At 30.0% G+C, this 26,641-nt stretch overlaps 1 protein-coding gene and 1 long non-coding RNA gene across 11 annotated transcripts in view; one reads left to right on the top strand and one right to left on the bottom strand.

The window, feature by feature from the left end:
- The first annotated feature begins 18,078 nt into the window (after nt 1–18,078).
- The window catches only part of LOC107450601 (serine-rich adhesin for platelets), a 126,983-nt gene continuing 118,420 nt past the window's right edge, over nt 18,079–26,641 (top strand). For 7 of the 10 annotated variants that reach the window (XR_011637816.1, XR_011637815.1, XM_071185650.1 and 4 more), the window contains exon 1: nt 26,195–26,334. The gene's annotated coding sequence lies outside the window, so the exon portion shown is untranslated. Of the gene's footprint in view, nt 18,214–26,194; nt 26,335–26,641 lie in introns of those variants that run through there. The other 3 variants (XM_071185648.1, XM_071185644.1, XM_071185643.1) reach the window with 2 other exon arrangements.
- LOC122269742 (uncharacterized) lies at nt 24,778–26,158 on the bottom strand. Its single transcript, XR_006225363.2, has 2 exons — nt 25,900–26,158; nt 24,778–24,922 (listed from the first exon to the last, which is right to left on the bottom strand). It is a non-coding gene; the product is annotated as an uncharacterized lncRNA (long non-coding RNA).

Below are 26,641 nucleotides of genomic sequence, written 5' to 3'. Positions count from 1 at the left end.
CTTCTACTATTTCAAAGTAATCTTCTTTTAACTCCCCAAGTTTGCGTTTGATTAGTAAATTAATTTTTAAGTTTGTAAAAAAAGTTTTTATGTACTTCCTTATATTTATTTCTTTAAAAAAAATAATATTTTCAACAAAGTTACATAAATATTTATCTAATTTCTTTTTTTAAAAAATTCTTCAAAATATATTGGTTCCAGTATTAAACTTGTAAAGTATTTTTTATTTTATTAGTTCTTTCAATACAGCTAAAGAAACCGGACAAAATAAACCGAAAAATTTTTCTACAGTATGCAAGGCTTTTACATTGTATAGAAAAGTATTAACTTTTACGAATATAAATTCTATACTCTTACTAAGAACATAATCAGTGTAAGTTTTAATATTTCTTTTTTTAAAATTTATAATGCTATGTAAGAAAAATATTTTCGATCTATATTATTCATTATTTTTAACTCTTATATGATTTGCCTACTCAAACCCCTTATCAATTTTTAGCTACACTGTCTACTTTTTACAATTGCATTATGAATGTAAGCATTTCCCTTACTGTCACTCATTTCCTGCAATTTCTTCCTAATGGAAACAACCAATTATTCTATATCTTCTTGTCAGGTTTACTTTCTGGGTGTCTCTTTGCAAGTATGCGACGTCAAAAGAAATCTTATATATCATGTTATAAATTTCTTTCCAGTTCCTATGAACTTTCTATTGAGACTAGCACAGCTTGTTGCCGTGCAACTTACTTTTCACAAAATGAAATTATTATTTCTTCTCTAAAAGAAAAAGACATTGAAACCAATTCAGTATTGCCACTTCTGCATGCAAAGTGCTAATTCTTGGAGTATGGTGTTATCTTGTCTGAATAAATATTGTTCTTGATAATGTATATTGAGGTCTGTATTTTTCAAAATTCTTAACAATAGTTAGTTCACAATACCTGAGGAAAAGACAAAAAATGCGGGGGCCCCCTGACAACATCAAACTAATTATGCACATTGTTTAATTATGAAGTGTTTTTGAATTGTTTGTAATACAAGTAAATTACGATATGTTAGTAAATTAGAGCTTATATTTGTTTCAATTTTTGTTAACTCATAACTCTAATAGACAATTCCAAAGGGAAAACACAAAAAGGAATTCTTTGTAACATTTAGGGGCTTACACCTGAGCCTCGCAAGCTTAATGATAATTCAGGCACTGGCCTGTTCGGTATTTAGCTTGAACAGAAACAACTATATATATTTTTATAATGGTTTGTTTCTAATATATTTATATACAAAATATTTAAACCATTTTAGTTAGAAAGCATTTTTATTTTAGTTATATTGCTATTAAATAACAATAACAGTTTCATTAATAGATTTTATCTACGTCTTGTCTGATATAAACATGAAAATAGCCAATATTCAGATTGCAAAAATTTAAAAAAAATATTAAAAAAAATATCTGATTTAAATTAAAAACGTATTTTTTCAAATTAAATGACAAACTTCTTTGCCAATTCTGCTATTTAGTGAATATTGGATATTGACTGTTTTTTCCTTGTGAAAAAACAGCCTTAAATAAATTAAACCCTTTTATTAAGAAAAAATAGTTTTCAAAAATTTTGGCCTCTAAGTCCCTTTTTTTGAAATTCCAAGCATGTAAACACACTGTCTTCGGAAAAAAACCGGAAGAGGTGGCAAGTATGCACACTTAATTTAACAATGTTCGAAAATATTTTGTAACTTTATTTCATTGTTCGCTTATAGTTCACCGTTCAGTCGGGTTATGCGAGATTAGTGATGTTTAGTTTGTTTACGCTTCATATGAACTCCCAATTCTATTCATCAATGAGAAACAAAGTTTTCAGCACAAAAGGCTATCCTCGTCGGTAAGAGGATTAGCGACTGTGTTATATTTAACCTTTGCCACTCTAAGAGTGCCTCTCAGATTGCAATAATGCTCAATGGTGGTCTAGTTTTCCATCAGATCAACTAATTCCGTAACTTAACAGGAATGATGTTCCGTTGTGTTATCTTCATTGGTTTTACCATAGATGTGTTTTTGCTATTCGCAAACGTGTCTTAACTGTCGAAACAACCGTATTTCTTTCCTAGGTTTTCCACGGAACGCTTTTTTGGAACTACTAGTTAAGCTCTTTCGTCATGGATAAAAAAAGCCATTGTTTTAGTGTCTAAAACTAGATGCATAGTTATAATTTTAAAATACTTTCCATCTTTTCTTAGAGAAGTACATAGCTGGACTTTAAAATAGAAAAATAGCATAAATAGCTCATTAGAGTATTCAAATTTCGATAAAACTACTGTCGGTTTGGCGATATTTTCCCTTGTACTTAATTATTATCAACATCAATGTATAATTCTCAATATTTGAAAGTTGTTATGAACACAAGCAATGCAGCTTCGAAGTAACTATTCAAAAATTAAAATAGATTACAACTGCTTTTCATTTGTACAAAACTGTGGCGTTTTTTCCTGTTGACGTTTTGCGCCTTTTTCTATGAGAAGCCTAGAGGGTACTATCTAATGATAGGCAAAACCTAATGTAAGAATAGTTAGACGTACGAAAATTAGTCGTATAAATAGCATGTTCTGGTCTGTTAATAGCATGTTCATAATCTGATTTTAGATCTGTAGTGGCTCAGGGGATAGAGCGCTAGCCTCCCAATGAGGTGAACCGGGTTCGAATCCCAGCGGTGTCTGACTGATACAAATTCCGGAACCGGCTTACACCTACCACAGTCCTGAGATAAAATATCCTCAGGGATAGACGGTTTCCTCTCTCTGTAAAGCCCAATACTTTTCCCAATACTTAAACCAAGAGTTCCTTTGTCTTCTGGATTCAGCTCAAAGTGATAAGGCTACAGAGTTCAACATTGATGGTCGTAAACTCAGAATTGGGTTGGCTGTGCACATTATTTTATAAAATAAAATAATATGCATTTTTGTTAAGTGAAATTCTTTAAATTCTAATTTATTAAAATATTGATACATTTCCTCTGTTAATATTAGGAAAGAAATTTTTTCAGGTATCCAACTACCTTTTTAAAGCCGATTTTCACGAAAATATAATTTTTCTCTTTATATCTATATATATTGTATATAAATAAAACTATAGGCTTTTCTCTTTCTGAAACTTTTTGAGTTTTATTTCTGCGTCAAATCGAATAGAAGTTATGATGATTTAAGGAAAAACATCCATAATTATTAAATTGAGAATGTGTTTTTTTATTTTTTATTTATTAATTATTTTTTTTTACCTTTTTTTCAAAACTGACTTTTCGGTTATTATTTTCTTTCCTTCTAAATGCAATAATTACACTATTTTTAGTCGAGGGAATAGACTACGGATTTAACTATTTTACGTTTTACAGCTAAAATAAAAATATTTATTCGCAGTTTTTGGCCTCTTTGTGCTGAATAAGTTTCTGTAATTTACCAAAAATATCTAAATATTAATGCATATTATGTCTAATGCGTAGTCTATTCCTTAAATTTAATTTTTATGAGTATTATAAAACAAGAATAATGAAAAAATAATGCGTTTTTGCGAAACTATGTAGTTTTGAAAAAAAGTTAATTCTTGGTCTTTTTTTTGACCAGTTCTTTTTTTTTTTTTTTTTTTTTTTTTTTTTTTTTTTTTTTTTTNTTTTTTTTTTTTTTTTTTTTTTTTGTATTGATACCATACTTTAGTGTTTAATACACAAATTAAAAAAATTTTTCCGAAGCTGTTCGGGTACTTTATAAGAAAATTTAATGAAACCTAAAGAATAATAGTGGCTTCTTTTCATACCAAACCTAATAAGTGCTACAGGTAATTATGTAATCTATTGCAGTTAGGCGAAATCTGCACTATTCTCATCATATATCGAACGTCGTATCAACCGATTATTTAATGAATTCTTTTGTCTCTGAAATAAAATCTCATTACGGTGAGTAAGTCAATGATTGAAACAATAATTTTTTAAAACTAGTCACAAGAGAATTTTGAAGTTGTTTATTTTGGGCCAAAAAAATTACATAATTTAAGTGTGAAATCTCATTTAACGTAAGTGTATGAAGTAATCTAACGTTGCATATGAAGTATTTTAAATAGGTCTGAGTTAAAATTTTAAGTTGCTTTTTTTCTTCTTTCATCTGTTGAGTTTCTTATTTTTTGGGGGGAATTTTCTTGTTTTTTTTTCCTTTTTTTTCTTCCTTTTTACTCTTATTTGTTTTTTTTTTTTTTCTTCCGAGACACGAGACAATTCTCAACACAAAGGACCGTTATATTTTTAAATTTTTTTTGCTTTTTTTTTCTTCATTTTACAATTTTTTTGATATGTTAGGTGCACACAGAACATCTTTCTTCTTTCAAGTATCATTCCTTTCCACTTTCTTCGCTATAGCGACCAAAACTTAAATCATTCGGTATCTTTCACATCATCTACAATCTCTCCCAGCTCTCTTTCTCTCCTACTGATGGTTGACTATCTGCTTCTGATGGTGGACTATCTTCTGATGGTGGACTATCTTCTGATGGTTGACTATCTTCTGATGGTTGACTATCTACTCTTGAATATTGACTGTCTAATCTTGAAGGTTGACTATCTACTCCTAAATGTTGACTATATCTGATCTTGAGGATTGACTATCTACTCTTGAATCTTGACTGTCTAATCTTGAGGGTTGACTATCTACTCCTGAATGTTGACTACATCTGACCTTAAAAATTGACTATCTACTCTTGAATGTTAACTGTCTAATCTTGAGGGTTGACTATCTACTCCTGAATGTTGACTACATCTGATCTTGAGGATTGACTATCTACTCTTGAATGTTTACTGTCTAATCTTGAGGGTTGACTATCTACTCCTGAATGTTGACTATATCTGACCTTAAGAATTGACTATCTACTCTTGAATGTTGACTGTCTAATCTTGAGGGTTGACTATCTACTCCTGAATGTTGACTATATCTGATCTTGAGGATTGACTATCTACTCTTGAATGTTGACTGTCTAATCTTGAGGGTTAACTATCTACTCCTGAATGTTGACTATATCTGACCTTAAGAATCGACTGTCTACTCTTGAATGTTGACTGTCTAATCTTGAGGGTTGACTATCTACTCCTGAATGTTGACTATATCTGACCTTAAGAATTGACTATCTTCTCCTGAATGTTGACTATATCTGATCTTGAGGATTGACTATCTACTCTTGAATGTTGACTGTCTAATCTTGAGGGTTGATTATCTAGTCTTGAATCCTGATGGCTTGGATCTCTTACAAACTCTTCAATTTTTCCCAGATCTCACTATCTCCTCTTGATGGTTGATTTTCTGCTCCAAATGGGTCTGCTCCTAACTGTTGTTTATCTGCCGATGATGGTTGAATATCTACTCTTGAATGTTGACTATCTATTCCTGATGGTTGACCATCTGCTTTTAGATTTTTCTCGCTAAGTAATTTATTTGCTACTGTTGTTCTATTTTTGATATACCAGTTTTGATTGTCTATTTTTGATGTTTCTTTCCCTAAACTGTGTTTCTAGTTGAGCTAAACAAAACATCACTGCACTACACAATGAATGAAAGTATTTAATTCAGGACAGCATGATCAATTTTTTTTGAACTTCCCCAATATTACAACCAACTTGATAAAAAAAGAACTTTCAAATTGAATTAAAGTTTGCTATAACAAGGTAACTAAATACCTTGAGATATAGGTAAAGGTATACCTACATATGTTGCCCCAATGAAATTCTGCTGTGCATTTGGAAGTCAGGTATAACACTACCTGGTACATTAAGAAAATTAGGTAATAGTTACCTATAAAATAATTTTGATATTTTGGGTTGTCAAACGATCATTCTGCATGTCAAGAGTAGTTGGTGAAACAAGAATTTTCTCTCTAATTAATGGTGCTTGACTCAACAGTCTCTCTATAAATATCTTCTTTCTCTTTTCTCCTTTTCTTTCTTTTCCCTTATTCCTCAGATTCTCGTATTTCATCTTTTTTCTTTCTATTATCTCTTGAAATCTCAACTGCATAGTTTTGATCTTCTTTCGTTTACCACACTTTTTTTCAAACTATTATCTCTTTTCTTTATTTCAAATCTTCATCTTCTTTTAATTTACTTCTCTTCAAAACTGTTATATGTCTTCTTCTTCTCTGTCGATTTTTACTTTCTACACTTTATTTTCCTTCTGAAGCTCTCTCCCAATTCGTCATTCCTGAAACACATTTTTCGCCAAGCGGATTTCATTAGGCTGGTTGGTTCTAACCTTATTCTCACATGGTTTTGTGCTCACATGGTTTTGGTCACATGGTTGGGATGCTCACATGGTTTTGTTCTCACATGGTCACATTGTGCTCACATAGTTTTAAAACATTAACACATGAAATTAAACTTGAATGGAAAAAATATGAATCTTAGATTTTGCTTGCAATCAATGCGTTTGCTTCCTATTGAACTGAAAACATCTTGTAAAAGAAGTCAACTTATTTCTGAACGATTTTTTTTCTTCTTAATTTTTGTTTCTTCGATTTTTTGCACGGATTTTACTGTTTCGATCAAGACTGAAGGAACTTTCTGACTAGATGGATTTTCTCTCTTCTTTTTTTCTAATTTTCTATCAGCCAGTCTTGCTTTAGCAATGATTTCAAAATAAAATTCAAGATTTTCTGTTGATCCAAAATCTCTATAAATAGGGTCATCATATTTGAAACTGTCGGGGTTACGTTTGATGTTTCACTTTGAAACCCAGCACTTTTCTCCCCTAATTCCTGGGCAGATGGTAAATGGGGGGAACTACTGAAAATAACATTTGGTGCTTCAGACTGAATCCCGGCATTTTCTTCTTCTAAGTATTGGACAGGTGGTGTCAATGCGGAACTGCTGGGGCTGATGTTTGATATTTCGCACGGAATCGCAGCATTTTCCTCTGAGTTCTGGATCGGTGGTGTCATTGAGGAACTGCTGGGGTTAATGTTTGATGTTTCATATAGAATACCAGCATTTTTCTCTTCTGAGTTTTCTGATAAGTGGTGTCAATGAGGAACTGCAAAGGATGATATTTGATGTTACAGCTGGGATTTCAGCACTTTCCTGCATTGGGTGTTAGTTCTCCTCTTTTAACATTTTAGCTTTCATTGCTGAACTTAATATGAAGAATCTTTCACGGATGTCATTCCAGTCGATGTTTATTGGATTTTCTTCTGATGGGATAAGAGAGGACACTTCGGTATCTTGGGATGTTACAAGCTTTGGTTTGATGTTGATGCTGTTGTAGGATGCTATTATTTCACAAGGTTCTTTAGTGTATTTTTCATTTTCAAACACAATGCTGATAAGGTTAGGNTTTTTTTTTTTTTTTTTTTTTTTTTTTTTTTTTTTTGAATCTGGAAAGTAATTCTAATCTGTTAGCATGTTTATTGTCCATAACTATTAATGTTTCACATAATTATTTTACATAACTCTTCAGTTAAATGTAATTTAGCTTCTATTACCTATTTTTATCTGTTTTCCCAATTGTATTTTTTATGTATACATACTTTTTACCATTCTTTTTTTACACCCACAATCTTGAAGTTTTTAACTCAAAAGATTTGTTTAAGTAGGAGTAAAAAAGTAAAATTTTTTAAGCGATTTTGGATTTTCAAATTCAAAAAATTTTAGGAACATTTTTCACTTACTGAAGTTTCTAGTCGCGACAAATTCTGTTTTATCCCGTTCAAACTAACTCGCCATGTTTTGCTTAAATTCAGAAATTTCAGTAAGTGGCTCAGTCGGTGCAATTAGTGTTCGTGCAAATGGGATATTTGTATTTTTATGAACGACATGTTTAACTACATGTTCTTAAACATTGAAATTTATTTGTTCTAAAAATAAAACCTCTCGTGCTTTTACACTAAGTTCTTCCCCATTCATTTTATACGAGTAGACTGACCATAAGACACGGTTCCTATTAGATCACTGAAGTTAAGTATCCCTGGCAACGGTCAGTGAACTAATAGGTGATAATTTTGATTAGCTTAAAAAGAGATCGAAGGTTCGAGGTATCACCCATCGTGGAACTGCTCTATCATAAAATTTTAAGTCAGAGCAAACGTGTATTTTAGTGTTCGTGCAAACGGGATAATAGTATTTTGATACACTATGACCGACATGTTTGACACCATGTTCTTAAACCTTTAAAATTTATTTGTTCTGCAAATTACACCTAATGTGCAAGTGCACTAAGTTCTTCAACATTCTTTTTATACGAGTCCCAGGGCTGAAAGTCCATATAGATCAAGACGGGAAAGAGTAAAAACTAGTAGCAATGAAATTTCAATTTTAGCTTATTTTCCAGAAGAGTAAATTCCATGGTAAAAATATACTTGAGTGTGCTCCTTGACGACTTATGTTTTGCGCCATTCCTGTTTGCGTGGAACACCGTGATAACAGGAATGCGGCCAAAACATAATATTTCAATAAAACATTGGAAAATTTCAACATAAAATTACAATGAACCCAATGTAAGCAAAACTAATAAACCCAATAAAGTCTATTTCGAATCGAAACAAAATGGAGTAAGCACAGAAAGAAAAGAAAAAAAAACTCCCACAAACAGGACATTTATATCTATTACTATTTAAACCTTCATTCATACACCAATCAATCACTGTTTTTTTTTCCATTGTTATTCAAATCGTACAGAAACTTAAGATTTATCTTATTTACTGTAGTCATTTTTAGGACCAGAAGCAAAATTAACCTTATCCAATGTAGAACTAACGGACCTCTGAAATTACATAAACCATTGAACATTTAAAAATAACGCTAGAATTTAAATCAATCAGAATCACGATTGGGTTTCAACATCACCCAGCTTGGCGATCAACCGCAATTAGAACCTGGCGAGAATCAAGGGGCACCCTTAAATATAGTCTACCCAATTCCATTAATACCAATATTATTTTTTATATTGTGAATTACGTATATATGATTGCTTCTTCCCCAAGAATAAATTAATAGCAATAAACAGTTAATAGTTGTTCATTGTTAAGAACAGATTTACTCCTCCCGAAAAGCATCTATTATCGAAATGGTTCTGCTGTCAGTTTTTTTTTCTTTTCCATCTCACTTTCAGGCCTGTCCAATCCTACACTGGACTGATCGTAAGACACTGTTCTCAGTTGATCACTGAAGTCAAGTATCCCTGACAACTGGTAGGTGATAATCTTGATCATCTTGCAAAGATATCGAGGGTAAGAAGATCGGTTAAGCTGTTCTAAGTGCTCGATTCTGCACAAAGGTAGTCGAACTACAGAACCGGGGGAGCAAACCCCTCTACAGAGGATCAAAATTAAGACTGCATGTCTCCGGATAGTCCTCAGGAATGTTCCCCGGACCGTTGGCAATAGCCTAATGTAAATGCCTGCTTCTATTACATTTCGTATGAGATAGTTTTTCATACTAGGACTTCAGTAAACACATGTATTCTACAAGTTATTCAAATATCGCTTAAAAAAGGATTTTGCGATAGAACATCAATGGTAACATTTTATTAACACATATAATAGTGCCATAATGGTGCAAAGTTTAAATATGACATTATGTTAAAAAATTTAAAATAACAGCTTTTAAAATAAATGAAGTATTACTTACAATCTGGAAAAGACAGTTCTTCATAATTGGGATGGTTTTAAGCTAGTTTTTGCAATTTGAAACGAGAAATTATTTATGGCGATGAGTTGACGAAAAGTAAGGAATCGAAAAGAAAGATTGCTAACAATCAATACTTTAATTGTTACACTTTATATATAAAAAAATTTAATGCGGTTACATTATTGCTGAATATTGACAACAATACCCTTATATACCTACAACAATACCCTTATTATCTTGGGCATAACGTCTAGGAAAAAGGAAGACAGGCTGTCCGCTACTATTTCAGGGCTGCCCACTACCACGCTTTTTGCAAATATTTCACACATTGGTAACTTAAAACTAAAACTCTCTGAAATTTTGGTTAATTCACCAACATTTAAAAGCTCCACCACGAGAGAGCTGGAACAAAGTGACGTTTTATATGAACTTTAGAAACATTTACATTTCGTTGTGGGAAAATAACTTTAAATCAAATTTACAAAACAAAAAATCAATCATTTAAACTTAAACGTTGATACCATTAAAACAAAAATCATTCCAATAAGCTTAGAATGTTGGCTGCCCTGTAATTTTTTTTTTTTTAAACTTCAAGATAATTTTAAATGTTGCTTTTTTCAGCCACAAACTATTTTTTATTTATTAAAAAAATGTAAAACTTAATGGTTAATTTATCATAAATGACTTTTTGGTTATACTTTAATATGTGACAAGTTATATCTTAAATATAAGTTAATGACTTTAAAATGAAAAAGAATCTCAAGATCTGTGCTGAATGATTTCACAAGGAAAAGAAATTCTATTATTAGTTTGTAACTGGATTTAGTTATTATTTAGACCAGTGTTTCCCAAAGTGTGGTACCTGTACCCCCAGGGGTACGGGATGAGTTTAGTGAGGGTACGTACAACAAACAAACGAAAGTTTAAAAATTTTTTATTTAAAGACAAAGCTAGTCATGAAAATTTTTAGACTACGTATTTTTTATTGGCTACTTTTTCCAGAGTTAACAGTTAATAATTAGTGGTGTGCAACAGCTAGTTGTAGTTTTATATTTTCGTGCAATTTTTTTATAGTAAAAAATAAATTCATTTTTTTTTTATGAATTACAAAAAATTTAGAAAGGGTACCCAAAAGTCATAAGTTTGGGAAACACTGATTTAGACCATATTATGAAACAATAAAAGTATATTTAACTATACAGTTGAACCTCGCTAACTCGAACCTCGATTTCACGAATTTTTCGATAACTCGAAGAAAAAAATATTCCCTTCAAATTTCCATACACTCAACGTTAAAAAAACCTTGATTTCTCGATTTTTTTTCTTCTAATCCCTCGATAACTTGAATTTTTTTTCCCATAAATAGTGTAGATTTTTTTCCTAAAAATAAAAAAAATATCCCCAAAAAAATTTTAAGAATAGGAAACTAATTTTCATAATCATGACCAATTCTCAAACAAGCACTTTCTTCAGTGGACACTGTAAAGAGATTTATTGAGAGGCAGCCGAATATGTCAGAGGAGGCATTTAAAGCTATAGTTCACTTAGAAAGTGTTATAGACAAACTTTTTTACGCATCGCTAAAGCAAACAACAAGTGAATCTTTTTAAGTGTGTTTTTAGAATAAATACGGAATAGTAAATAAGTTATGTAAAGGGCATTTTTCTTTATTCTACCATCGATAACATGCGATTTTCGATAATTCGAATTTTCGGTATCTCGAATTTTTTCTCCTCTCCCTTCAAGTTCGAGAAATCGAGGTTTGACTGTATTTATTTTTATCAACATAAACTCATTCCATGTTAAATGGACTAATGGCAGTTGCCATGACGTCATTGATTTTTATTATAAATTTTCGTGAAAAAGAACTAGTTGAAAAAAGAATAAAATAATTGTTTAAATTTTTTTGGACGAATTTTACAATGAAGGTGCCAGTTTAAAGTTTGACTAATTTTTTGTAAAAAAATGATGTATTTAGGGTAGATGACTGAGTTTTTAACGTCTATCACTTTTATCTTAGTTACAGCCAATTTTCTCTATTTTAATTTTATTAGAAAGAAAAAAGCGGGAACTAAGAAATTCAACTAATGAAATTCTGGATAAAGTATTTAAAAATTTGTATTGTAGTCTTTTTTGGGGAGAATTTTTACAGTGAAGTCATGAGTTTTACAATCTTGACTTTTTTTCACATACACATCTTACACACCTTTACACATCTTTGTTTTCAGCATTAAAAAAAAAAAACCAAGTGAGTGTTTTTTGTGTCGAATATTTTGGCCAGGGACTTGTAGGTTTCATACCTTGATCTTAAATAATCTTGATTGGTACTTCTGTCTCTCATTTCTGTAATACCATTTGCCGTCATTTATACGAGAGGCAGTACTTAAAAGTAATACTAGAAATAATTTTTTACCGAAAGTATATGTTTTATTGCTTCTCAAAATATTCTCTTGCAGCATCGATACATTTTTTGCATTCGAATAAACCAATTTTCGAAACATTTATGTCAGTCTGAATGTGGTGCAGCAGAAACATGGCATTTGTAAGCTTCAACTGTCTTTTCCGGGTTGTTAAATTGTTAACCACGCATTTTATTTTTTATAACCAAAAATAAAAAGAAGTCAGTTGGTGCTAAGTCTGATGAATACGGAGTCATCAATTCGATTTTTTCGGGCTTCAAAAAATCCATATTTAGCGATATTTGTGTGAGTTTGCGTTATCTTAATGCAAAATGAGGTTTGAATTGTTTTTTCTTACATCTGTTACTATTACCGGCAATCAAATTGTGGTATGCCAAAGAGCATTGACTGTTCTATGATTCTCCAAAGGAACGGTTGCAATACTGCCAGATTTACCGAAAAAGAAGCAATCTTTTTCTTTTAAAGCACTCCTTGAACGAACAACTTTTGTCGACCTAGGGTCATCTGGAAACACCCAAACAGTGGATTGTTGTTTTGTTTCTGGTTCATAGGAATAAATCTAGGTTCCGTCGCACGTTATGATATACTACACATGTTTTCAGGCTCCTGATTTAAATTTTTTAGATTTCTTGGCACCATTTCAAACGAGCGTTCTTTTGAGCTTGTAAATCGTTGCCTTCGATGGTGCTTCACCACCAAACATCGATTTCATTTTATCGCTACACTGTTTCTGTGTCAAACTTTGTCGAAAGTCATAAAAAAATCATGGCTCTGAAATCCCTTCGATATAAATCCATAATTACGTAATACTTAAGTTTTTCGAAAAATCTCAGTAAATGGAACTTCACAGTTTTTGATGTTCTATAAACGCAGATGATCATGTAAATGTTTGAATTTTGATGAAAATCGTCTGCGCTGAAAGTAGCTGTGTTTTTGTTGCCAAATTTTAAAAACTTAAGTACCTGTCTTCGTCCTACACAGAGAAAACAAGTTCAGGACGGCTCAGAAAAAGGTCTGAGGAGCCCAGTTATTACAATCAAGCCCCATCCTCTCTTTTATGAATGGTTTTAAAAATGGTGACAAAACTACTAAAATTCTGATAGCTTTAGTTTTTAATTGTCTAGGAGGACTCTATAAAACATTTTGACAAAGCGTAATTGTGTACAGACCTGATAATGCATGCACAAATGTGTTTCCGAGCACTGCTTGTGGCATAGTTAACAAATAAGCATCGTTATACTATGAAATGAAATGTTCGATCACAACAGAATATCTCGCATTAATATTGTTAATATATTGTTAACCTTTTATCTACGGCGCCTGATAGCATCTGTTAATCCGGATTAGTTGGCCCAACCTGGAAGCGATCACCCTATAGGGGGCGATATGGCTCCTCAGTAGGGCGATTGTCCTCCGGTGGGTAATCAGGGGGCGATGAGTATTCAAAAGAAAAATTTGCAATTAATAATAATTAAAAAAAAGCCAGCGAAACGCTCCTCATCTGGCTCCAGTCACCATAATTAGTAGGAAGAATATTTAGTTTGATCATCCAGCTTTTCACAAAACAAAGATGTAGGTTGGACATTTGTTTTAAAGGAAATCTATGAGCCTGTGAGACCAATGAACGTATAGCCTGATATTCAAGCTTTAACTGAAATTCACCAAGCACAAGGTAGTCATAGAAGGGGTAAAAATGAACAATTGAGTTTTCTAATTTTCATTTTTTTTTCCTCTCATTTTAGTTGTTAACGTTTTAAATTTTTTCATATTACATTAAAAAAATAATAAATTAAAAATAAATGTACTCTTTCAACTTTTTCGCTTTAAATATCACCTCTTCTTGAAGAAAAAAAAGTGTAAGGGATACACATATTTTCAAAATTTTTTTTTAAAGTGACGGGATAAAATTGCTTCATCATTTTCATTTTAATTCAAATCAGAGAAATTTAACATATATTTAAATTTATTGATGCTCACTTGCAACAATGCATGTTTTTTTTTCAATAAAAAAAGGAGGCGATTAATGTCAATTAACTTCTAGAGGGGGACAAGTGGGTAAAAAACGGTAGGGAACCACTGCTCTGGATCATCAGTTGTACCATCCGTAACCAAAAGGTTAAAAAGGGTGAATACCAGCATAGAAACTGCATATATACCAATCTGGAAGACCAAGCAGTCTTAAATACTTTAAAGTGGTTGCAAAATAATTGTTTAAATAATCTGGATTTGTTTAATTTAGTCAACCCTTTTTTACTCTCAGGGACATCAGAGAGGTTCGGGGTTTGAATCCCGGGCAGGGCATGGGTGTTCTTTCTTTCTCTGTACTATCTGTCCTTACTGCGAGAGCAACGTTGGCCCACCTAATGTGGCGCTCCTGAAAGAGTGGCCAACAAATCTGCCTTGTAAATGAAATGTTAATTGACGAAATGTTAACACAGGCTGGAATTTGAAAAAAAAAACTCTCAGGGATGCCACGGGCGACTAAAAGTGTATAAGTGGTGACTAATAAAAAGCACAAATCTATTAAAAGAGATTAAAATTAGCAACTTTTTCTAGCAATTTTCTTTCCACTTAATATTCGAAGTGAATGTATAGCATGTTCTAACATGAACTATGAATAATTTGCAATGTAGTTCACGAGAGTAGCAGTTATTTTAAAATTAAATAAGATAGATTTAATAATAATAATAGAGCAGAGTTTTTACAGCTTCTTAAATTTTTTTGTCTCCCGTGGCATCCCTGTGCCGAATTCACAGATCATAAATGTTTGTTTAAATTGATTAGATATGCTGGTGGCCAAAATTACAGTTAACCAAATTTATGAAATCAAAAGTAAAATTGTTAATCGTAAAATTTACAATCACTTTAAATATTTCAAATATCTCTATCTTAAATCGGAGAAATTTGCGTTGCTTGTTTTAACCGTAAACCCACCAAACTACCGGATTCCTTAATATTGTATAACTCCATGCCCGGATTCCTTTAAATTGAAGAATTTCAAATCTAGATTCCAGATCCATATTTCATTACATTAATATATTCTAGAATCGATTTCCATTATTTTGGATGTCTTAGCATTGTAGTTAAACATGAATCAAATTTTAAACAATATGGCATAAAATAAATTCTCAAAAACACTAACCAAAATTTAGTATGAAATGCAATTTTTTTAATTTTATTTAATTCACATGATAGTGGGGGAAAAGTTAAATACGTGAAGAAGAAAAAAAATAATTAATCGATTTCTTTCAAAAATCTCATCTTGAATTCATTGAACCATAACGAACGGGAAGATAGGAAGAAGTATTAAGATGAGGAAGTCGGTTTATTTATAGTCGGCATAAAAGGAAAACACGAAAAATCACCGCATTCTTTGAAGTGTTGCGCTATTTCATGCGTGTAGTTTCATGCACTTCAGGAAAATATGACAAATCTGGAAGAAAATCGGATCATATATCTAAACCTCCCGAAACTCAGTGGAATTCGCAATGTATTTTTAAAATTTAGCAAAACTTAACGAAACTGAACAAATTAAACAAAACAAATTTTTAAAAATTAGCACCGTACTGTACCCAATGACTAAAGCGCTATTATTTACAACTTTTGAATTTCTGTCATTCAAATTTGAAATAGAAACAAAAATAAAAGTGTAAAATCTAAGTATAGTAACAATTAAAAATTATGTGTTTGGTTTCTTTTATATCGTATTTTTTTACGTTATTTTAACCAAGATACAGATGTATTTTTTCCATGATACAATTTTATTACCATGAATATTAACGTTTTTTTTTCAACTCTTATTTTGTGTTTAGTGTATTTCTTAATAATTTTTCACGTTATTTCAACAAAGTTGTTATGTTTTTTTTTATTTTTTTTCTTCTTCGTTTTCAGAAAGTAATTCAGAAAGATTCTTTTCTGAATTGGTTTTATGTATTTTTCCCTGGACTTATACAAAACCTTCGGGGTACTGAGAGAGTTACTTTTGGCATTTAATTTTGCCTCTCTCTCAATAGAAAAGGTTTTGTTTTATGGCTTCCGAGGCCGGTACCCCCTGAAGATGTCGGCTTCGGTGGTCATATTTTTATTTCCTTCACTTTCTTTATTCGTAAACACAAGGTTTTATATACATTTTAAAACAGGTTTTTTTTTTTTTTTGTAAGTGAAAATTGTCTTCTAGCTTTTATAGCGATTTATATCATTTCTGTTCAAATTTTATACTTTCCCGTCAACGATATAAATCATTATCTGTTTGTTAGAAATTCGCTTAACCCTTTCTAAAGCAGTGGTAAGTATACTTACCACCAATTTTTTAAGTCTAAGGTGAACTTTTCAGTAAGTTCCTAATAGGTCATGTTAAATATATTTCCAAAAAAATGGCATTTTTATAAACTAAATGANAGAGTAAAACCTAAAATTTTGAAATCACTTAAAACAATTTCAATTCCAAAAATACTTTAATTTACCTTTACTAGAAATAAAGGGCCCATTAAAGGGTTAAATTTAGGTTTCCATTTGTTAATAACTTCAGCTTTCTTTATAAAATTTATTTTATAAATAAAAGTCAATAAGTTATTAATAGGTCGTGTTTAATATACTTACCACCAAAAAAATGGCATTTTTATAAACTAAATGAGTTTTTTTTTTCTTATGTCAATTACTATTCTTATAACTATTTCAATTCCAAAAATACTTTAATTTACCTTTACTAGAAATAAATGGCTCATTAAAGGGTTAAACTTTGGAAATTTTTATTATTTTAAGAGGCAATTGCTTAGAATGCAGTAGAAACCTAAAGAGATTGCTTTTTTCTCTTCTTCAGAAACATGTATATCCGCTCATACTCAGTTGTATGCGTTTACTGAAAAAACAAGTTAATCCGTTTTAAGTTAGATCCCACAATGTTTCTGGGCTAGTTATAATCTAGGATTGGTCCAGAAATCGAGTTTTAATAACAGATGGTATTGATGTTTCGGTGTTTATCCCGTTGCCACACTGGCAAACATGCAGCTTAAGAAAAAGCTGTTTTGGACTGGAGCACTAAATTGTTATCTTCACCGAAAGCTGTGAGGACTAAAAGACTTTTTCCAACTACCTTTCAGCGGTAGAAGTGTAGGAAATTTCTCACTCACTTTAGATTAACTCTCGGGTTCTTACAGGACACGGAAATTTTTACAGTTACTTGTTTAGGTTCAATTTAGTGTGTTTTTGTGGTGAGGAAGTTAACACTGTAGAACACTATTTTATTGTAACTTATATTCAAGTCAAAGAGAAAGCTTAAAAAAGGAATTGAGGCACTCAGGTATTTCTTGGCCACCTGTTTCGTATATATTTATTGAATACACTGAAAACCAAAATATTTAAGGCAATTTTTTTTTACAACTTAAATTTTGAATTTTGCGCTGTTTTTTTTTCTCCTTCTAAATTTACAATTGTACCCACTTACATCTGTACTTACCACTTACTACTTACATCTGTACTGCCACTTACATCTGTAAGCCTCATGTTATACTTTGGAGGAGTTCTGTAATAAAAATAAATTAAAATAATAATAATAATATTTGATCCATTTCAGAAATAGGACCTGTCGAGTTGGTCCTTTTCTATAATTATTTTTTCCTTAGTTTTTCGCCAGCCACTGCCGTTAAAAAAATACTGTCTTGACTTAGCGCCACACTGTCTTGGCGCAGATATTGATACTGAAATCTTCCCGAAATAAACACGATCAGTTAATAAAAAGTTTCATTAGCGAAACTTCTATTTTGAGTAAGATTTATTGGTAAAATAAAATGACAAATACAGAACCTTGAATCTGGAGCCTCAGAATTCAATCACGTGACTGCTGCTGGCGAATATCATATTGACATGCTGTGCTACTAATCTTTGTCTGTAGTAGATCATTTTCGTGTTAACAAAAAAGCGATCTTCGTATCTGCTCAGCTGTTTACTGTAAGATTGGCCCACATAAACTTTTTAAGCATGTAACTGTGTCAGATTCTTGTTAATGTATTGTTTACCTTTTGTTAATGCATTGTTAAGTTTGAATCTCTCTTATAGTTCTGAACGATTGAGACCAGACACAAATTTCCCTGGCACTAAAATAAAGAAGGAGGAAAGCAAGGATATTTCAGTTTCTTTTGTCAGAGACTGACAAGGTTAGTATGTCTCTAAATTAATTTAGATCAGGCGTTCTCAAACCAGTGGCGTGTAGATGCTTGGGGGCAAAGTTATCAATTAAATGCACCTGAAAAGGGGAGTGTAACAATGTTGACAATGCCAATTTACGTGCTGTGTCTATTGAAACTGTGCAAATAAGTTTACGCTTATCGATATATGTTGAAAAATATTCAATGATGAACAATTTTTTTATTAACAAAATTGATCTTGGAATCGTATCTACAAATAACTTTCTCAGAAATCCACTAAATCTGACGTCCATTAAAAATAACGATATAAACAGTGGGCTTTTGGTTTTTAAAACTTTTAATGAGTAATAGTTTCTTTAAAAACTCATCTAATTTTTTTAATTTACAGTTTGTGTCTCAAAATCTATTTTATCTAATGATATGGATATCCATGCAAGGATGAGCAAGGCTCATTGTTACATTATAATTAGAAAAAGAAACTATACTTTGTCATGACAGTCCCGCAGTGGGTTGATCGTTAAGACACTGTTCTCAGCAGATCACCGAAGTCAAGCATCACTGGATGCGGCCAGTGTGCTGGTGGGTGACCACTTGGATCAGTCTGCGTAGGGACCGAGGGTGTGCGGTATTGGTTCTCGTTAAAATGTTCTACCGTAAAGTGTTCGACTTTGCGTGAAGGTCGTCGGGCTACCGAAGCGGGGGTGCTATCCCCTTTGCAGAGGATCAAAATAGATTTTGGATCATCCTCAGGGATGTTTCCCAGACCGTCGTCAATAGCCCATTGTGCAGCTCTAGTGCAACATAAATGAACTACTTCTTTGGTGTGGCAAATATTTGCTCCGAATTTATAAGTAGAATTTTAAAAGTCGATAACTATTGTAACTTTTTGTTCATAATGAATGAAAGAATATGGAAGTAGTTTGTTAGTTATTAAAAAAAGTTTGAATTTCAAATATATAAAAAAAATCTTTTGGTGTAGCAATTTTTTAAAACAGCAAGCAAAGTGTTGTTTTCTGTATAGTAATCCTCAATGTTAAATAGGTTTTAATTCTTTTAAAAAGGGAAATAATTAATTTTAAAGTGCCACTTGATATTTAAAATAGTTTTATTTTGCAAGTTGTACAAATTTTTCATTAAGTTCTAACGCCCCCTAGGGGGTGGTGGCGTAGTAGTATTTATTATTATTAATTTTCATCCTGGTAACATTGAATGTAAGTTAATTATTTAGCTTCATGTTAATTCATATTTTTATAAAAAAAAAACACCAATCTCACTTTCTTGAGCTCATAACTCAACGAATAACTTAGCGCACATCATAATTAAATGAATCACACGACGTTATGGAATTCACTTATGTTTATTAACTAATAACCTTCAAGATATGCAAACAGACACAAACATTTTAAACATAGAGACAGTGAAAATTGAGCTTATTATCAACCAAAATAAAACTAAAATTTTGAAAATTAATGCTGAACAATTAAATGACATATTCTTAGAAATTAACAAACTTGAAAAGATAAACAGTTTTCATATCTTGGAAGTATAATTGACAATAAAGAAGGAATTGATGATCTATTAGTATACTTGAACTTCGATATTTAAAATTAGTTAATTTTGTATTATATTGTGAAAAAATATCTGAATGAGTAACTAAAACAAAAACTAGCAGAGCTTGTTAAAGAGAGACTTCTCAATTAGAGATGTATAGAGTCCAAAATTTTTGCCGGGTTCATGTATCCTGTGATCGTTAAATTTTTTAACTCCGCCAGCTCCGGGTACCCGGCAAAAATTTCACTTGCTCAGACTCTTGCAGAGGAACATTACCATTGAGTTAAAGGGTAAATACCTTATACCACCTTCTTTAATAAAAGAACCTTTTGCTTTATTGTAAAATGAATTGTGAATATTCGCTCACAAAGCTTTCTCGTAAACCTAATATTTACCCCATTATCGCATTATTTTAATTCGGATTCACCTGTTAAAAAATATTCCCCAATAAATAGGACACAGACTACAATATATATTTTATTTTAATTTAAATTCATCAGTTTAAAAAAATGTAAAATGGAAGATTTTTAAAATGTTTTTATTTTTAATTGAAAAGATTTTACATTTTCAAAATTTTTACATTATAACTGCCGACTTTTCTCAGCGATAGCAAATTTTCAGCTTCTCTGCAATGATTCTTAGTTTAATAAATATGATTTAAAACACTTCAACATAAAAAAAATAATATAAACATTTTAATAAAAGTTGTAATAATTAGGCTGCTACTCTTAATGTTGTCACAATACTTAAATGAAGTTAGGATTACGATATGGCAGTGGCAGTGTTTCCCAAAGTGTGGTACGCGTACCCCCAGGAACAGTTTAGCGGGGGTACGTTTTCTTATGCGAAATATCTTGCAACAAAAGAAAATTTCAAAAAATTTTATTTAAAAACAAAGATAGCCATGAAAATTTACGAATACGTATTTTTCTATTGGTTATTTTTTGCAGAGTTAACAGTTAATAATTAGTGGTGTCAACAGCCAGTTGTGATTTTTAACTTTAGTGCAATTTTTTTGCAGCAAAAAATACATAATTTTTTTTATTAGTGGTACACAGCGTTACAAAAAATTTAGAAAGGGTACACAAAAGTCATAAGTTTGGGAAACACTGCGATATGGTATTCTATGTTCCTTTCTATAGTAATTCTATATTGTCTAACATTATTGTGAAATTGTCTAACTATATATATAACTATAATTGTCATATATTTTTATAACAGTGTTTGTCTACAGTATTTTTACTACAGTTTGTTACTGTATGTATTTTTTATGCAAAAGCTTTGCACTAACCATATAATTATACTAACTATATAGTTCACTAACTATAGGTATAATTGGTTTAATTATACAGTTTGTACTACATGTGTTTTTATGCATAAGTTTAATATAACTTTATAGTACAACTATATATTTCGCTAACTAAAGAATAACTAACTATATAGTTCTACTAACTATATAGTATAATTGGTTTAACTATACTATAATATATAACTTTAATTGTCATACATTTTTACTACAGTGTTTGTCTATAGTATTTTTACTATAGTTTGTTACTAAATGTGTTTTTTATACATAAAATTTAAAACATTTAAAGAGAAATGGAGATCAAAAATATTTCAATATTAAGTAAAATATTTTAATTCAGGCAGAAATCTATTCTATTAAGTTTTCAATTATATAGTATTTTAATTATCATTAGCATAATTTGCTGAACTATAATTTAACGTTACAATTTCTTTTAGAACAATTAAACACTAATGGATATTAAAAGAAATTCAATTTTAATTATTATATTTGAAAGAAATCAAAAACGTGATATAGGATTCAATTTTTATTTTTTGTTTTTTTTCTATAATAACCATTTTTTAACTGTAATATAATTACTAAATATGTTGTGTGCAAAAGTTTTTAGAAAAATTAAAAATAGTATAAATATAGTAATAGTATAAACTATTTCAATTTTAATCACAATACTTAAGTGAAGTCAGGAATATAATGTGGTATTCATTTTTCATTTATATAGTTATTTGAAATATAATTGTCTTATATTTAAAATTACTTAAGCCCACTGTAATTGGCTTACATTTAAAATTACTTCAGCCCTGTATAATTGTCTATAATATAATTGTCTATATAATATTATAATATAATTGTTTTAACTATACTATTATGTATATATAACTATAATTGTTATGTTTTTTTTCTTCACTATATTTCGCCACTACTTTTGTTTCATGCAACTTTTCAAAACAATTAATTAGATATCGAAAGCAAAAGTAGTTCAATTTTAATTATTGCATTTCAATTAACCCTTTGATGCAGATGGAACACATATTTATATATTTTTTTGACTCTCTAATTACAAGTAAAAATATATTTTGGTATTTTTTAGTTATAAAAAAAACAATACAATAATTGCTGAAAACACTAAAAAAACAACCTGTTAGATTATTGGAATTATATTTGTACTAAAATATAAAATTAAAAAAAAGTAGTTCGAAGAAAACTTTTTTCCTTCATATTCAAAAATTTATCAATAAATGGTTTTAACAGTTAGAGAGAGAAATTTTAATGGTAAATAACAATTTCTTTTTCGATCTAAATAACTTCTTTTGAAGATATTACCTTTGATTGACTCAAAAAACTTCGGTGCCTCGTGCTGTATTTCAAAACCACAAATTATTTAAATATTAAGTATAAAATTCTTTACTAATTTTTATCTAAATTAATACAAAAATTATTAAAAATATAATATATTTAATAAAAATTCTGCCTCAAAGGATTAAAATCGAAACATGATATTCTAATCTTATTTTCAGTATTTTAACTACGAATAAAACTAGCCTTTTTTTAACTATAAAAACAATTAATCAGAAGCTGGGATAAAAAATTATTTAAGTTTTAATTTTGTATTACAATTAAATAAATCAGAAGCATGACATATGACTATTTGTTTTGTGTTTTAACTATAAATAGGATTTTATTAATCTGCTATAAGGTATATCACGGGCATAGTTTTCTAAAATAATGAGACTGAAAATCGACAACTTTTTTAACTTCAATTATAATATTTCAATTAAGTCAAAAATATTATGCCTTCAACTTTTCTTTATGTAGTATTATAACTCTTTGAAGGGACAGGAAATTAGTTTTGAAAATAAAACACCAGAAATATAAAAATTATTTTAGTTTCATTCTAGTAGATAAATTTATTTAAATGAATTTTTACATTGTGGTTAAAAAAAAGGGCTTATTTGTTAGGCCTTGGCCAAAGAATACCTTACTTGTTTTTTGTTCGCCAAGTGTTAGGCATTGTGGTTAGCGTTGAAAACTTCCACGATTTAACTCTAACGTTAATTACGAGCGATTAATTCCCACTTGGGCCGGATTACGCTATTGGTCGAAAATGACATCACTGTTTGGGGAAGGGACTTGCTGTGTATTGCATAGTATTTTAGCGACCGATCTTAATTTGGCGACAGATTTTATATTTAGTTTTCAAATGAGCGCTATTTACACGTGGTATTAATGTTGAGTAATAAAGACAATATTCACATTTTGCACAGTTTTGTGGTAATTTTTTATTAGAATCTAAGTAAGTGAAATTAAACTATACTGCTTTTACGTCATTAGCAACTGGGGCTGTTCTAGAAATGCAGGGGGGGGGGAGGGAAGAGNGGGGGGGGGGGGGTTAGCCCAGAATTTTTGTCATTACTTTAAACTAAATTTACGTGTTGCAGTTGCTTGATTATAAAGTTTTTAAAATTATTCATAACACAACTAAATTCCGATGTATGAGTAAATTTGAGCTTATGTTTATTTCAATTTTTGTTACTTCATAGCTGCAAAAGATAATTTTTAGGGAAAAACAAACAAACAAAGAAAAACGTATTACGGAAAAAAAAAACATTCATTATTTTTAGCTTTGATGAATTTAAATCAATTAAACATAAATATTGTCTGAAATGCTGAAGTAGACATTTACCTATCTCCCCTACCCTAACGACGACATAATATTACGTAAACATTTACAAGGAATAAATAAATTCCGAGCGAGCACATGTGCATACGAAATTTATCGCCAAACTCATACAAACACCAGCCAACAGCCACCATCTCCCTTCCCCCAAACAGTGATGTCATTTNATGGGTTAAATTTTGTAGGAATAACACAACCTGTGACGTAGGCTATAGTATACCCAATTAGATTTACTTTAATTTTCACCACTACATGCATTAAATGCAAAAACTTTCAGAACAATTAAACAGAAATAAAAATGAACAAATATTCAATTTTAATCTTTGTATTTGAATTAAATTATATTTTCATTTCATAGTATTTTAACCGTAACTATAATTTGCATATTTTTCAACTATAATTGATTGCTACAAATGTTCTGTGGAAAATTTTTTCGAACAATTAAACAGAAATAGACTTCTCGTCTATTCCGATTTCAATAATAATTTTTCACTTTAATAATTAATGTGGTATAGTATTTAATTTTCAAATATTTCAATTTTCATTTATTTAATGTTCTTATTTAAACGTGATAGTTTTGATTTTGGCTTTGGTTCCTTGTGGCATTATCACTAAGTTATTCATTTGTTCTGATTGTAATTAGATGTATCCTTGCAAATAATTTCCATACTGTCAAATTGCAAAAAATTCATTTTACATGTGTTTCACATTTCGATAAAATAATATAACACATTATTTTGTGTTTGGCATGATTTTCGTTGATCTAGCACTTGGCACATTTATTTTTAACTAATTGTCATTATAGAAATACGTACAAATGTTTTTTTTAAAAAATTAACAATAAATGTAAGAGATCCTTATTGCTTTCCTTTTTGTCTTATGCTATACATCATTCATAATTAAACGTAATAATTTATAACTTTATAACTTATTAATAACGAGGAAAAAAACAATATTTTAATAAGAGCATACTTTTTATGTACCCTATTATTTTGCTATAGGCTTTAAACGTGTTTTGCATTTTAAATAATACAGGAATAAATTTAAAAAAATAACACATTTAATATCAAAGGAAACATTTAGAACAATATTCATTTACATTTTGATTTTTTAATGTCAATCATAAAAACAATATTACATCTCTTTCCTCCTACACCAGGCGAACCTTACAGGATTCCACAAAATACCTGAAATAAAAAAAAGAATCCATTATCATGATAAAATTATAATCAACACATTATTAGATTGAATACCATTAATTTGAAGTCATTTAAGTCTTCAGGTACCTCTTATAAACCTGTTTTAAGTTTGACAGACATTTTGATTATAGTTCTAAGATTATTCTATACAATAAAATAAAAGATGGCAGGTATATTTAATTTTGAAGTTTTTATGTTTGGGCTGAAACTTGTTTTAAAAAAATAAATTGCATTTATAAACGAAGACTATTAAAAATGAAATTATATTGAAAAATTAGTAAGGTAAACTTCCATTATAGAAAAGTAAAGTATCAATAGATGAATGTAAAGTATCAAAAGTTAACTTTGAATAATAATAAACAAATTATTATGCAAATCATCATACACCAAAAAAAGAGGAGATGAATGTAGAAACAGATAAGGGGATTGGGAATTTGTATTTTTAAAAATTACTTCTTATATATTATATTACTACCTTTTTTTTAATACTTTTCAACAATTACCGAAAAATGGGGAAGCTTTGTGAGAGACAAGGTAAATATTTGCCACTCATGTTTTCTAACTTGTTTTAAAATAAAGCTTTTCAAAAATTAAAAGAATTCTTAGGGAACAAACAATAAAATAATTATTTTACTAATAATAATTTTAAAAAATTAAAATAATTTTTTAAAATAATCGAAGACATGCTTTTACAATCAACTATAAATAAAGAGTAAAATTTAAAAATAAAGAAATACAATCATTATTATATTTTATGTTATAATAATGCAACAAAGTTGCTTGACGGATATTTCAAAGCGAAGCTTTTCCAATAGAAATCTTAACAAATATAAAAATAGAAATTATTTCTATCTTAAGTAATCAAAATTTTGATCGGAACAAATTATAATAAGTTTTAATTTCATTAGTATAAAACAAATAAATATTTTAAAAGAAAAATCTAGAAAATAGATTACTGAACTCACCCCTACTAAAATGATGTGCAGGTTGCTGTTATGGTATATCAACTGCATTGAGATGGTCACCTTATCGTGTGAAAATATTTTTAATGCTTTAAGTTAAAAGTAAATGTTATTATTAAAACTTTGCCCGATCATCATCTTCTTCATCGTCGGCGCCATTTTTATTTACCTTTTTTATACGTCATTACATAAAATTGAAACGTCATAAAAAGCAAACGATCTGATTGGTCCAAGTGTGAGTTGCTCTTTGTTAGAGGCAATTCTTCTCTCAACGGAGAGCAACAGTTGCTGGATATTTGGGGCAACCGTGATTTCTATAGCAAACTAGGAATATAGAACAATTTTTGGAGAAAGTGAAAGATCGATTCCCTTGCAGGTTTCGTTACCGATACTTTTCATCGTCTGATATACCCATTAAAGATACAGAATCAATAATTGGTAAAGCTAATTATTTTATGAATTAATTGGGTGTTTTACATATTATTAATTATGTATAATTGATTACATATCCTTTATGTATTATTAATTACGTATCGTTTTATGTATTATTAATAGGGATGTAACGACTATTGTTTTGGGCGAATATCGAATATTCGGCCAAAAACATCGGCCCAAGATAATTTTTTTTTTTTAAATCATTAATAAATATTATTTTTTATATAGATATAAGTCATTATTGAAAAATAATCAAAACTTAGTTGTATTATTGGTATGGGATGAAGAAAAAAAATTTTTAATAGAAATA

The sequence above is a fragment of the Parasteatoda tepidariorum genome, chromosome 9 (assembly GCF_043381705.1).
Source record: "Parasteatoda tepidariorum isolate YZ-2023 chromosome 9, CAS_Ptep_4.0, whole genome shotgun sequence".
Classification (NCBI taxonomy): Eukaryota; Metazoa; Arthropoda; class Arachnida; order Araneae; family Theridiidae; genus Parasteatoda; species Parasteatoda tepidariorum.
The sequence above is the reverse complement of the archived record's forward strand: the minus strand, read 5'-3'. Positions and strand labels throughout refer to the sequence as shown.